The sequence below is a fragment of the Lathyrus oleraceus genome, chromosome 3 (assembly GCF_024323335.1).
Source record: "Lathyrus oleraceus cultivar Zhongwan6 chromosome 3, CAAS_Psat_ZW6_1.0, whole genome shotgun sequence".
NCBI classification, from domain to species: domain Eukaryota; kingdom Viridiplantae; phylum Streptophyta; class Magnoliopsida; order Fabales; family Fabaceae; genus Lathyrus; species Lathyrus oleraceus.
In genome coordinates, this window is record NC_066581.1 from 469,879,591 (window position 1) to 469,894,777 (window position 15,187).

At 41.9% G+C, this 15,187-nt stretch overlaps 1 non-coding gene across 1 annotated transcript; it reads right to left on the reverse strand.

The window, feature by feature from the left end:
- Window positions 1–13,842: 13,842 nt before the first annotated feature.
- Window positions 13,843–13,966, reverse strand: LOC127132887 (small nucleolar RNA SNORD14). The gene has a single exon (XR_007806891.1). It is a non-coding gene; the product is annotated as a small nucleolar RNA SNORD14 (small nucleolar RNA).
- Window positions 13,967–15,187: the final 1,221 nt, after the last annotated feature.

Consider the following 15,187-nt stretch of genomic DNA (forward strand, 5'->3'; position numbering starts at 1 on the left):
CGAGTTAGCAACTTTATCCTCTTTTGATTGGTCATCTTTGCATACCTAGTCCTGGTACCGATGCCTTTCTTGTCGGTCGATTATTCATTTAACAACCTACAACCCGGTTATGGATGATCTTCCATGCGAGTGTATTATCTACGTTTTGACGGCTATAGATAATATGTCTTATGTTTTTCCGGTATTCAGACCGAAGAAGTTTCCGACGATCAGGTCGACGTACTTTTGTTTTTCCGGTATTCAGACCGAAGGAGTTTCCGACGATCAGGTCGATGTACTCATGGCACTCAGGCCAATTTTCCGGTATTCAGACCGAAGAAGTTTCCGACGATCAGGTCGACGTACTTTTGTTTTTCCGGTATTCAGACCGAAGGAGTTTCCGACGATCAGGTCGATGTACTCATGGCACTCAGGCCAATTTTCCGGTATTCAGACCGAAGAAGTTTCCGACGATCAGGTCGATGTACTTATGTTTTTCCGGTATTCAGACCGAAGGAGTTTCCGACGATCAGGTCGATGTACTCATGGCGTTCAGGCCAATTTCCGATTTTCAAATCGAAGAGTTTCCTCCTCTCCGTTGGTGTCGATAAACGTCGAGTTTTTCCTATTCGTCCTATGACGTCTAGTTGTACCTATCCCCACGTGGATTTACCTCTCCGTTGGTGTCGATAAACGTCGAGTTTTTCCCGATCATCCGTTGATGATTTGGTTGTGTTCACTCTCCCCAGTAGAGTTTCCTCCTCTCCGTTGGTGTCGATAAACGTCGAGTTTTTCCCGATCATCCGTTGATGATTTGGTTGTGTTCACTCTCCCCAGTAGAGTTTCCTCCTCTCCGTTGGTGTCGATAAACGTCGAGTTTTTCCCGATCATCCGTTGATGATTTGGTTGTGTTCACTCTCCCCAGTAGAGTTTCCTCCTCTCCGTTGGTGTCGATAAACGTCGAGTTTTTCCTATTCGTCCTATGACGTCTAGTTGTACCTATCCCCACGTGGATTTACCTCTCCGTTGGTGTCGATAAACGTCGAGTTTTTCCTATTCGTCCTATGACGTCTAGTTGTACCTATCCCCACGTGGATTTACCTCTCCGTTGGTCTTGGTAAACGTTGAGTTTTTTCCCATTTCGTCCGTTGACGTATGGTTGTATCCCTTCCAGTCATTCATTAATGTCTGGTTACCTCTCCGTTGGTCTTGGTAAACGTTGAGTTTTTCCTAGTTGTCCGTCGGCATCTAGTTGTGATTTCTTTTCCCATTCATCGTCGTTGCGATGTCTGGATGTGGTTGTACCCTTTGAAAACAAAAACAAAATATATATACCCAGTAATAAGTCCCAGTGGACGTTTCCATTGGTGGATCCTGGCATCGTGCAAATTCTACGGTTCTTGGTATTCAATCCCTGGTTACCCTGAAAGTCTGACAGCCGCTGCTATCATCCATTCGGGTTCCCAGCTGATTGAATAGGGGCAGCTGTAGCACCTCAAATTTGCACCTATCATTGTACATACACTTTCATATTAGGTCATAGCATATCATGGTCCATTTGCATAGCATTGCATTGTCCCAGTTGCCTCAAGTGCAAGCAAATCAAGAAATTAGGTCAAACTGATCAGGAGATCAGTCAACCAAGCAAGCAAGGTTGTTTCTCAAGGAGCCAAGGCCCTAGGGTTTGTCCAACAAGTTCACATGACTTGGGGGTCCATTTGAAGTGTTTAAGTCAAGGGTTGGATGTTCAGAAGCCATCAGTTCATGCACAGACAGTCAGAAACCCTAGAAGGTCAAAGTTGGTCAACTGTGGATTTAATCAGTGGTTTTGATGGATGGATTTGGTTTGAGAGAGCTTATTCATGTCCCAATAGGCCTCATATATCATGGCAATCAATATCATTGAAGAATTTGAAGCCAATCAGAAAATTCCCAAGATAGAAACTGGACCTGTAATTTTAACTGCCAAAAATGGAAACTTCTTGATCCTCAACTTACATCATGATACAAGCTTCAAATGAATTTTTGCCCAACATGAAAGTTGAAGATCTTGTTCTCCCATTTTCAAAAAGTCCAAGAAATCCCAAATCCCATGAATGGTTTGCAAGATATGATCATTTCACTTTCACTTTTTTTTTGAACTTCAACAAGCCATATCTCATGAACCAAAAGGCCAAATTTAGTGGGGTTTTTTCCTACAAACCACATTTCATCTCCTCTTTCCAAAAATATAAATTTCATACACCAAAACCTTGCCAATAAAAATGGCATTTTTTGACTTGTCTCATTTAAAATTCAAGTGGACCAAAGGTTGACTTTTTGAATTAATTGTTTTCAGCACATTTGGCCATTTGGAATTGATTTATAATGTCATTTGAGACTTGCCAAGGCCCAAAATTCGTGCACATGCTATCATATACCACCATTTTGGCCAAGAGTGCAAAATTAGCAAATGGATTAAAATGAGCAAAACAAGTTTAGCATTCAATTAGCATTGCTTAAACAGCAAATATAATGTGCATTTTCTGTCAAAAACAAACCCTAGAAGCAGCTGCAAACAGATAGAAATTCTCTCTTCTCTCAAATCACCATTTTGATATCTTTGTTCTTTTTGCTCAAAACCTTCAAAGAGCTCGAACCACTTTTGCTTCCTTCATCACTTGGCAAACATTTGAAGGCATTTTGAAGCAGCAAACACTACCTGGAACCAAAGAGCAAGTTCTGTTTTCCTCAGGTATCCATCCATGGCAGAACTGTGTTTGAATCACCTCATGCTTTGCTGAGCTAGGATCCTTCACCATTCAACTTATGGAAGCATAATCCTCACCTATTTCGAGCATTGGCAAGCAAATAGCATCAGAATCTTCACTGAACTTCATTTTTGGTAAATTTTCGATTCACTTATTTTGCCAAGCCATGCCATGTTTAGTATAGATCCTAGCATGCTGATCATCATGCACTTTGTCTCGTGTGAAATGGTCAAGTGGTTTGTAAGAAATCTGAAAATTAAAATTGATGTTCATATGCACTTCTGCTCGATTCTCTTTCAATAGTGTGTTTCCATGAAAAATGATGATGGATATGTCTTTATCATGCTTGAATGAACCTATATGTATGCTATTTATCCATTTCTGGAAAATTTTGTTCATAAGCAAGTTTTGATGCTCAGATTTCTTTTGCTCGATTCGGAGTATATATGTTGTTTTGATGAAATTTGCTACTGGATTGTTGCTTGCCATGACATACTGAACATTTCTGTACATTCAATTTTGGTTTCTGGGATTTTTGTGAAAATTCGATTTGGAAGGGATGATGTTCATGATGCTGTGTGATAAACCCTAATGTTCATAAGCCTTGCCAGCTGTTTTCGTCTTATTCGTCTGCATGCCACTGTGGCTTCATGCACCAATTAAAACATTTCATTTCAGCAAGCAAAACGCAGCCGTTTGAGTTAGTGAGGGCCTTATTTACAACAATGCCATTCGGACCATTTTATTCCATAATTAATTCATTTTATTTTAATAAACATTTCATTTGATCATCAATTTTTGCAAAAAATCATATCTTGTTCATTTCAATTCCAATTTTCATGGGGTTTTTTGCATCATGTCCTGTTTGATGTCTAGTTTTTTGTCATGATTTTTAATGAATTTTCTGATCATTGGTTGTTAAATGGCCTTAGGGTTTGTATCATGTGACCAAAAATTGTACCTCTTACCATTTCTCTTGTGAAATAATCATGTTGCATTCATTTGATTTGAAAATTTTTGTGGTTATTCTACACTCATCCATGCTTATTTTGATGTAAATATCATGATTTTATCATATGTGGATTGAGAGCTTTGAATTTTTGAAGTAAGGTGTGACAACTTGTGTCACACCATGAATGTGCCATTTGCTGATTTTTGTTTACATGCTCCATAACCTCCAAATGATCCAAATTTTTGCATGAGCCTTCTTTCATATGTCTAGTTTATGTATGAATTTTCTGGGATTTAATTGAGCTATTTTCCATTTGTTTGAGATTTTCCTTTCCTGCCTAGTCAATTGTTGACTTTGTGTGACACATCTGGCCATTTCATTTGGGAAATTCTCATGCCTTATTGTATGATCATGAAATTTTGCATGTGCATACTAGATATCTTGAGCTTTGCATTGATGTTGATCCCATTCATTTCTCATCTGTTTTCATTTAGTTATGATTTTTTGAAGTTGACCCATGATTGTTTGACTTCTTTGTGCATGCTTGAATTTGCTTTGACTTTATGATTTTCATTGACTGCCTTCCACTTGTCCAAATGCAATGAAATTTGACATGCTTACCATGCTAGATGTTAGGATTGAGTATGATTTATTTGATGATTTTTGAAATTGTTTGAGTTGACTTCCTTGTGCTTTCATTTGCTATACCTTGCCTTCTTTGGTTTGTGAAATGATGATGATGCATGATATGAATATGAATCCAATTGTGCTTGCTTCTCAAATGTTTGAACTTGACTTTGGTTGACTATTCTTTGCTGTTTTGACTTTCTCTTTTGTTTTTGACCCTAGGCTTGTCCTAGTGGTCTTTTGGACTTATGATTGAGTTTATGTTTCAGGTTAAGCAACAATGCCTCAAAGAAACCATTGCCAATTTGATTGAGCTTGATCATATATCATGTGCTAACCTTTGTTTTGTAGGTGTGACTCATGTGACTCGAGTCTTGTGCTTTTCACATTGGTCCCTCTGATTTAACTGTTTGATTCATTTCCTTTTGATTTAAACTGTTGAACTGTTTACTGATTAGTTTGACTTTTTCAGGTACCCTTAGTTGCTTAAGTTCTTTGAACTTGCTTTGCTTTGCTATTTAGCAACTTGCTTGAGGTATAATTCCTTTTTCTTCATGTAGTCTGGAGACCCGGCCTGTTATTTGGCCGGGCAAACTGTCTGAAGTCCTCCTTAAGAGGCAATGCTTGTGTATGTTTAAATTGTCCTTGTATAGAGTCAAAGACCTCCTAAGTGAAGAGGCAATTGGAAGAACCAAGGGATAAGCAACCTATCCCCTGCTATTCAGTGTGTCGTCTGTTTTGCTCACACTACTGTGTTGATGCATTTCAGATAAAAACCCAAGATCTTGTGCAATTGCACAGTTGAGTCAGTATCAAATGTGTAGAAGGGTTCCCACTTTCTGAACCCACACATTCTTGTCAAATGCTCTCCCAGGCCAGGGATAGAAGCAATGAGGCACACCCCTCATCTCCTTTTCATCTGCTTCACCTTAGCCCCTCAATGGCAAGGTTAAGAGCACCATCACCCATTTCCAGAGGTTTGTTTGTTGAGGTTGATATGACCCCTCAACTAAAACCTAACCCTTGTGTGAGCCTCTTGTATGTATATAGTGTGTGCTATCTGTGATTGTGATTGCTTTGCTTCTTAGGCTAGCTTAGACTTGCTTCCTGTGCAAGTTAGGTTTAGTTTAGACTAATCCTTGTTTGCTTTCGCCCTCGTTGCGATCCTTTCTCTCGCCCTCGTTGCGATCGAGCCTTTTCCTTTCTCTCGCCCTCGTTGCGATCGAGACTTTCCCTTTCTCTTGCCCTAGTTGCAATCGAGACCTTTGTCCCTCCGTAGCCGAACTACGGCAACTCTGATTCTCATGTCCAGATGAGATACGTAGGCACGAGATGCGATGTCTTGTCGAGTTTGACTAACCACTAACGCTAAGTCTTTTCTCTCGCCCTCGTTACGATCGAGACTTTCCCTTTCTCTTGCCCTAGTTGCAATCGAGACCTTTGTCCCTCCGTAGCCGAACTACGGCAACTCTGATTCTCATGTCCAGATGAGATACGTAGGCACGAGATGCGATGTCTTGTCGAGTTTGACTAACAACTAACACTGATTTCTTTTCTCTCGCCCTCGTTGCGATTGAGACCTCCCCTTTCTCTTGCCTTAGTTGCAATCGAGACCCTTGCTTCCTGTGCAAGCCTTGTCTAGGATAGGTTGGCCCTTGTGCCATTTAGCTAGAAACCTTAACTTAGGGTTGACTTTGCATGACAACATCTAGGCTCGAGTCGTAGTCTCCCTAGAGTTGTGTCTCCCTCTGTTATCTGGTTAGGCTAGATCCTTGTCCCTGCGTAGGGGAACTACATCGCCCTGATCTTCATACCAGATGAAGTATGTAGGCAGGAGATTGAGCTGATCTCTCCGGGCGCCTTTTCTTTTCTTTTGTGTGTGTTGTCTGACAGTTATAGGCTCGAGTCCCCGACTCCCTATTAACCTGTTGTGTTGTTGTGTGCTTGGAAGCCGATGTAAGTCCATCGAGTGGCATTTGGGTTCCAGTGTGAGTTCGTTTGGTTCGGATGCTGATGTAAGTCCAGTGATTGGCATTCAGGCTCCATGTTTGCCTGTGTCTTGTTTGTTTGTGTGCGTGTCAGCCGAGCTACGAATGCTCTGATTCTTCTCTCGTCCGAGAAGATACGTATGCATAGGATGCGATATCCTAGCGAGCATGTGTCGCTTTCCCAGTCCGAACTACTTCGACTCTGATGTCTATGCCTGATAGACTAAGTAGGCCCAGGATACGATGTCCTGCCGAGTCAGTTTCAGTCAGTTTCTTTTGTCTCTTTTAGCCAGTGTGTGTGGGTGTGAGCAATGTTTTAGCAACCATTTTCCTTTCTATTGTGCGTGGATCCCGTCGAGTACGACGGATGCGTAGGGGTGCTAATACCTTCCCTCCGCATAACCGACTCCCGATCCCATTCTCTTTGGTCGCGAGACCATGTTCTTTCCAGGTTTACTCTGAGCGTTTCCTTTCCCTCTTTTGGGATAAATAACGCACGGTGGCGGCTCTGTTGTTTCGTTTTCCCGCCGGTTTTTCACGTAATGCGACACTATGCCAGCCAGGTTTCCTTGGGGGATGCCTCCCAACTTTATTCCTGAGGGTCTTGCTCCCACATTTGCTTCTCTGTCGGCATCTAGCCCGGTCCTCGCTGTTCCACCTTCTGTCGTGCATACTATGCCCAGAGTAGACGACACCATCTACCACTCTGAGCCATCTGAGGGCCCAGATGTCTATGAAAAGATGGATGCTATGAATGATCAATTTCTTGAGCTCCGCAAGGAATTGAAAACTCTCAGAGGAAAGGACCTCTTTGGCAAGTTTGATGCTGAACTCTGCTTAGTCCCAAATGTCAAAATCCCGGTAAAGTTCAAAGTACCTGACTTTGAAAAGTACAAGGGAAATACTTGCCCTCTCAGCCACCTGGTTATGTATGCCAGGAAGATGTCGACTTAGACCGACAATGATCAACTTCTCATTTACTATTTCCAGGACAGTTTCTCTGGTGCTGCCCTGAGATGGTATATGGGCTTGGACAACGTAAACATGTGATCCTTCAACGACCTTGGCAAAGCTTTCGTCAAGAAATACAAGTATAATTTGGATATGGCTCCCGATAGGGATCAATTGAGAGCCATGTCCCAGAAGGACAAGGAAACTTTCAAAGAGTACGCCTAGAGGTGGCGAGAGCTAGCATCACAGATTGTGCCTCCGCTGGAGGAGAAAGAAATGACCAAGATCTTCCTGAAGACCTTGAGCTCATTTTATTATGAGCGGATGATTGCCAACGCTCCTTCTGATTTCACCGAGATGGTGAACATGGGGATGCGTCTGGAGGAGGGAGTCAGGGAAGGGCGCCTGACCAGAGAAGAAGGCTCTTCTACCAAACGATATGGGGTGTTTGGAAAGAAGAAAGATGGTGAGGCACATGTTGTGACCTCCCATGTTAAACCAAGAAGATCCTTAGTAAGAAGGAAGACCGTGCGTCTTGCCGGTAATCAGCATCAAGTGACTCACGTAGCACCTGTTTTCCGAGATAATCCGCACTATCAGCACAATAATAACCAGCAACAACAACATCAAAAATATCAACAACAACAACACCGTCCTCAACAGCAGGCCTACCAGCCTCGAAACAATAATCAAGCCAGTACAAGCTATGAGAGGAAGAGGGTCACCTTTGATCCTATTCCTATGACCTATGCAGAATTGTATCCCTCTTTGATATAGAGGAAGTTGATTACTCCACGAGACCCACCGGCTATACCTACCAACCCTCAGTGGTGGTATAAGCCCGAGCTACACTGTGTTTATCATTCCGGGGCTCCCGGACATGACGTGGAAAACTGTTACCCGCTGAAGGCCAAGGTTCAAGACCTTGTGAGATGTGGTATCTTATGTTTCGAGGACGTAGGTCCCAATGTGAAGAAGAACCCATTGCCCGAGCATGGGAAATCCTCTGTCAACATGGTCCAGGGCTTCCCTGGTAAATATAAAGTCAAATATGTCAACCATATTCGACAATCTTTGGTCGAGATGCACAGACTGTTGTGTGAGTACAGTCATTATGAGCATGACCATGACAGATGCCGTGTTTGCACTGTCAATCAAATGGGATGTCGCCAAGTCCGTAAAGACATCCAAGAAATGTTGAATGAAGGTGTAATTGAAATACTTCATAATCGAGATGTTAACGATGATGATGAAGTCAATGTGATATCTCCGGTGTTTCGGATCCCTGAGCCTGTTGTCATCAGGTATGATGGCAGCAAGCAGAAGGCTTCTCCCTCTTTGATCATTAAACCAGCTGGTCATGTGCCATACTCTTCTGATAAAGCTGTCCCTTATCGTTACAATGTTGTGGCATTGGAAGATGGGAAGGAGGTGCCCCTGCCCTCTACTTTTGTTGTTAATATTGCCGATGTCAGCGGCCTGACCCGTAGCGGTCGTGTTTTCTCGGCTCCGCCGAAACCCCAAGCTGAGACCAGAAGGGCTGATGTTGCTGATTATGCTGAATGCCCGATTGGGAATGCTGTGATTGCTTCGAATCCGGAACTTGTTTCCAATAAACCTGCCTCTATTGTAAGAACTCATGTCTCTACTGGCCAGAGTGACACGATGAAAGAAGACTGTGATGAGATGCAGAGGCTCATCAAAAGGAGTGAATACAACATTGTAGGTCAACTTCTACAGACGCCATCGAAGATCTTTGTGTTATCTTTATTGATGAATTCATAACCACACCGCGAAGCTCTGTAGAAGGTATTGGATGTGGCGTATGTAGACCATGACGTCACAATAGAATAATTTGAGAGTATTGTTGCAAACATTACCGCTTGTAACAATTTGAGTTTTTGTGATGTTGATCTGCCCGAAGAGGGAAGAGACCACAATTTGGCACTACACATATCCATGAGCTGTAAGGATGATGCCATGTCTAATGTGCTGGTGGACACTGGATCATCGCTGAATGTATTGCCGAAATCCACTCTGGCCAGATTGTCATACCAGGGGCCTCCTATGAGGCAGAGTGGAGTAGTGGTTAAAGCTTTTGATGGATCCCGCAAAACTGTGATTGGAGAGGTTGAACTCCCAGTCAAGATTGGACCAAGTGATTTCCATATGACTTTTCAGGTCATGGATATCCACCCATCATATAGCTGTCTGTTAGGCAAACCATGGATTCACGAGGCAGGCGCCGTGACATCCACCCTACACCAGAAACTGAAATTTGTCAAGAACAAGAAGCTAGTGGTGGTAGGGGGAGAAAAGGCTCTCCTGGTTAGCCATTTTTCTTCCTTTTCTTACATAGATGCTGAGGATGAAGTTGGAACGCCGTTCTAAGCTTTATCTATTGCTGAGCCTATTAAGAAAGGAACTTCTTCATTTGCATCCTACAATGATGCTAAGTTGGCCATTGAGCATGGTAAAACTACCGGTTTAGGACAAATGATCAAGCTGGAAGACAACAAATCCCAGGCTGGCATAGGGTATTCTTCTGGCGTTTTCAACAAGTATGGGCTGTTTCAGAGTGGTGGATTCATCCACACTGTTCAAGACGAGGAAGCTGCTGCTATTGTGGAAGAGGATGTAGAGGAAGATCCTAGCAACTTTGTCATCCCTGGAGGGGTCTGCAATAACTGGGTCGTTGTTGATGTTCCAACAGTTGTCCATAAGTCAACGTAATGTTCATTTTGTTCAAAAAACCCTTCTCCCATGCCAAAAGGAGGAGTGATGACATTGTTGGCTCATAAATACAATGATATTTTCATTCAATAAATTCATGTTAAATGTTTGTTTTTCCAATTGTTTTCACTTTTTGCTTTTTGCATGAAATTGGTGATCACATAAAACCTTAAAAATAGAATAAAATCAATCTTTTCATCTGCATAATGATTTGCCTTGTTTGAATTCTAAAATCTCTTTATATCCAAAATCATTATGCAGGTTGATCAAACCCATTGAACATAATGACCCAACATCATCTCCCAACATTGAATTCCCTGTATTTGAGGCCGAAGAAGATGATGTTGAAGAGATTCCTGACGAGATTACCCGTCTGCTTGAGCACGAAGAGAAGATCATTCAGCCGCATCTTGAGAATCTGGAAACAGTCAACTTGGGGTCTGAGGATTGTGTGCGAGAAGTGAAGATTGGGGCACTCCTGGAAGAATCTGTCAAGAAGGGGTTAATAGAGTTGCTACGAGAATACGTCGACGTCTTCGCCTGGTCATATGAACGCATGCCTAGTCTAGATACTGATATCGTGCAACATTTCTTGCCTTTGAAGCCTGAGTGTGTGCCTGTAAAACAGAAGCTCAGAAGAACTCATCCTGATATGGCAGTGAAGATTAAAGAAGAAGTTTAGAAGCAAATTGATGCGGGGTTTCTGGTGACTTCTACATATCCTCAATGGGTGGCCAATATTGTGCCCATGCCTAAGAACGATGTAAAAGTCCGAATGTGTATGGACTATAGAGACTTGAATAAAGCTAGTCCGAAAGATGATTTCCCTTGACCACATATTGATATGTTGGTAGATAATACAGCTAAATTCAATGATTTCCGGATATAATCAGATTAAGATGGCACCCGAGGATATGGAGAAGACAACATTCATCACACCTTAGGGAACATTCTGTTATCGAGTGATGCCCTTCGGTTTGAAGAACGCCGAAGCCACGTATCAACGAGCCATGACTATCTTGTTTCACGATATGATGCACAAGGAGATCGAGGTGTATGTTGATGATATGATCGCAAAGTCGAGAACGAAAGTTGAACATGTAGAGCACTTGTTGAAGCTTTTCCAGCGTTTGAGGAAGTATAAGCTTCGCTTGAATCCTAAAAAGTGTACATTTGGAGTCCGTTCTAGCAAGTTATTGGGCTTTATTGTCAACGAGAGAGGTATTGAGGTTGATCCTGCAAAGGTCAAAGCAATACAAGAGATGCCTACGCCCAAAACTGAGAAGCAAGTCCGAGGTTTTCTTGGTCGCTTAAATTACATTTCCAGATTTATATCCCACATGACTACCACGTGTGCGCCGATATTCAAGCTCCTCCGGAAAGATCAGTCTCATGATTGGACCGAGGATTGCCAAAAAGCCTTTGACAGTATTAAAGAGTATCTGTCTGAGCCGTCGATTTTGTCTCCACTTGTGGAAGGGAGGTTGTTGATTATGTACCTAACTGTTCTTGAAGACTCAATGGGTTGTGTCCTTGGTCAGCAAGACGAGACAGGGAAGAAAGAATATGTTATTTACTACCTGAGTAAGAAGTTCACTGATTGTGAGTCTCGATACTCGATGCTTGAGAAAACATGTTGTGCTTTGGCTTGGGCTGCTAAGCGCTTACGCCAGTATATGTTGAATCATACAAGTTGGTTGATATCCAAAATGGATCCAATCAAGTATATCTTTGAGAAGCCTGCTTTAACTGGGAGGATCGCCCATTGGCAGATGTTGTTATCTGAGTATGATATTGAGTATCGAGCTCAGAAGGCTATTAAAGGTAGTATCTTGGCTGACCACTTGGCACATCAACCAATTGAGGATTATCAGTCTGTTTAGTTTGACTTCCCAGATGAGGAGATTCTGTATTTGAAAATGAAAGATTGTGATGAGCCTACTCTCGATGAAGGGCCAGAGCCTGGTTCCCGATGGAGCATGGTATTTGATAGCGCTGTAAATCAGTATGGAAATGGTATTGGGGCAGTGATTATTACTCCTCAGGGCACACATTTTCCTTTTACAGCAAGGCTAACTTTCAAATGCACGAATAATATGGTTGAGTATGAGGCCTGTATTATGGGATTGGAAGAGTGTATTGATCTTAGGATCAAACATCTTGATGTTTATGGTGATTCGGCCCTTGTTGTTAATCAGATTAAGGGTGAATGGGTGACGAATCATCCTGGTCTCATCCCATATAGAGATTATGCGAGGAGGATCTCAACTTTCTTTACTAAGGTTGACTTCCATCATATTCCTCGAGATGAGAATCAGATGGCAGATGCACTCGCTACACTTGCTTCTATGATCATGGTGAGACTCTGGAATGAGGTTCCCAATATCACTGTGATGCGCTTGGACATACCAGCTCATGTATTTGCAGTTGAAGAAGTAAAAGATGATAAGCCATGGTATTATGATATCAAGTGGTTTCTTCAGAGTCAGATTTACCCGCCTGGGGCATCTGTGAAAGATAGAAAGACTCTGAGGAGATTATCAGGCAGTTTCTACCTCAATGGCGATGTGCTTTAGAAGAGGAATTTTGACATGGTTCTACTCAGATGCGTGGATAGACACGAAGCAGACCTGTTAATGACTGAGGTCCATGAGGGTTCATTTGGTACTCATTCCAATGGACATGCCATGGCTAGAAAGATGTTGAGAGCAGGCTACTATTGGCTGACAATGGAGTCTGACTGTTGTAAATATGTGAAGAAATGCCACAAGTGTCAGATTTATGCGGACAAGATTCATATTCCACCAACACTTCTGAATGTGATTTCATCACCATGGACTTTCTCCATGTGGGGAATTGACATGATTGGCATGATAGAGCCGGAAGCGTCCAACGGTCACAGATTTATTCTCGTAGAAATTGATTACTTCACCAAGTGGGTCGAAATGGCATCATATGCAAACGTGACCAGGCAGGTGGTTGTGAAGTTTATCAAGAATCAACTCATATGCCGTTATGGTGTTCCAGATAAGATCATTATTGATAATTGTCACACCCCGATTTTGACCCTGATATTCATATCATTATTTCATTCATTATTTACTCCTCATGATTTTGTTCCTCTACTATGGTACTCCTTTTTCATGAGCATCAAGTGGTCTCCTTTTCTGTTATGGGTGCACCTTGTTGTGTTGTGCGCATTCAAGGCGAGGTTCTACCGTCAACATATTTAGATGCATAGGCGCATTCCGCGTCGGTGGTAATCAAGGAATTCAAGGATTATTTTGTTTGGATTAGAGTATGTGGTCAAAAATATTAGTCATGAAAAGCTTTGATGGACATTGTTTGATTCAAGGAGATTCCAGTGGTTTACCATGTTTTAAGGGAGAGTCATTATCATGTGAGTTTTTTAAGAGGGACCGAGCCTGGTTATCGTCGGAATCAAGCTAGTGGCCGAAGGTCATCGTTCATTTGCATGGATTTTAATAGATAATTCAATGGTAACACAGATGAAATCTCTTCTCATTTGACTAGTGGGTCTTTAAACTTAGATGGACACAGTGGGAAAATATTAAAGCAAATGACATCTTGGGATGTCCAACATTGGTTCCTATTTGGGAACTCTGTGGAAAACTTGCAACTCAACATTCATGCTCCGTGTATACAAGCTTGACATGGGCACTTTCATTCCTTGATAAGCAACTTGTTTTTTTTTTAGCTTGGAAATGTTGTTCAAATTTTATAATTTTTCTAAATTACAGAGACTGAGATAATATCTGTCACATGATAGTAATTGATATCATACAATCACCAAGTAGGAGAGATTGATAAGAAACATCAGAAATAGTACAAAGAATAATTTGACCTCAGACATCCAAGGAAGGATATAGCAGCATTAACTCTCAAGCCTGGCGAAAGGCGAAAGCTCTTAGGCGGCCACTGCGAATGTTTTGAGAAACAAGCCTTAAAATTTATCATCACTGGTCATTGGTGCACTTTATGCCGTTTTGCCTCCATCTGTTCACACTGTTGAATCCGCTGCTTCAAATTTTCTTTTGGAGTGTTTACTCCAACATGAACATGAACATCGTCAATGGTCTGCTGCAATTTCTCTTGGATTGGTCTCCAGTTGCCTCCATGTAACCGATCATAAAGAAAGATATCATAACATCACAGGACTTCTTGAGGTACTTTTTGTTTGCAAAGTTCCCTTGTTAAAGGTGCATGTGGTCTTGGATTGGAGTTTTTGTGCCAAGATCTTGTACCAGAGTTGAAGCTGCTGATGACTCTACTGTAAAAAAGAAAACAGGAAAGGAATATGTTGTTTTGCTTCGGAGACATAAAGCTGCTGTTATTATATAGAAACAGAAAAGTTGTGTTTGAAAGAGACAAAATTCAGACTGTTAAAGATGCTACAATTGTCATACAATCAATCATTCGTGAATGGTTGGTAAGAAGATGCTCAGGGGATATTGGATTTTTGAAACATGGGCGACATTGCAATGATGCATTGCCAGGCTCATGTTGTGAAGCGAATCGTCGGGCGTATAACAGCTCACTAATTCCACCATCGTCGAATCACCATCATATTCACCTGCAATTCATGCATGCAGCATCATGAAGAAATGGAACGGAGTCACGAATGGATTAAGTTTATCATGAGCAATCAAATTCAAGAGAAAACTAACTGAATTGGATTGGCGATGCCGACAGGAGAAAAAGCATCACCCATAATGGGAAGGTCAGCAACACCAACTGCAGGAATATCAGACCATGACTCCATCCGTTAGTTGATGTTAATACCACAATCACATGACATCCACATTAACCATTTGGGCATAAAAATACACATGCATTTGGCTTTGAACTCACAATGAGGAGAAATGCTCATGAAGGCTGTAACAGCTAGAATCAAACCTGCAAAAACCAGTTGGCAACATCAGCATACACACTAAACCTAACATGTGTGAACTCTGCATAAAATGCCCACTCATGACCAAAAGGCTAACCAAATGATGAAGCAAAAACCAATGGACCTGCATTGAGCTACAAAAGAAAACTACAAAATAGGTCAGCAACAACATCAAGTAGCCTTCAAACTTGTAATCACAAATAAGCAAACAATGGCCAAACATCATAAAACAATGCATTGCAACCAGCCTGCAGCAGTTCCAACAATGGAAATGCATAACACTCTCCAACACAAC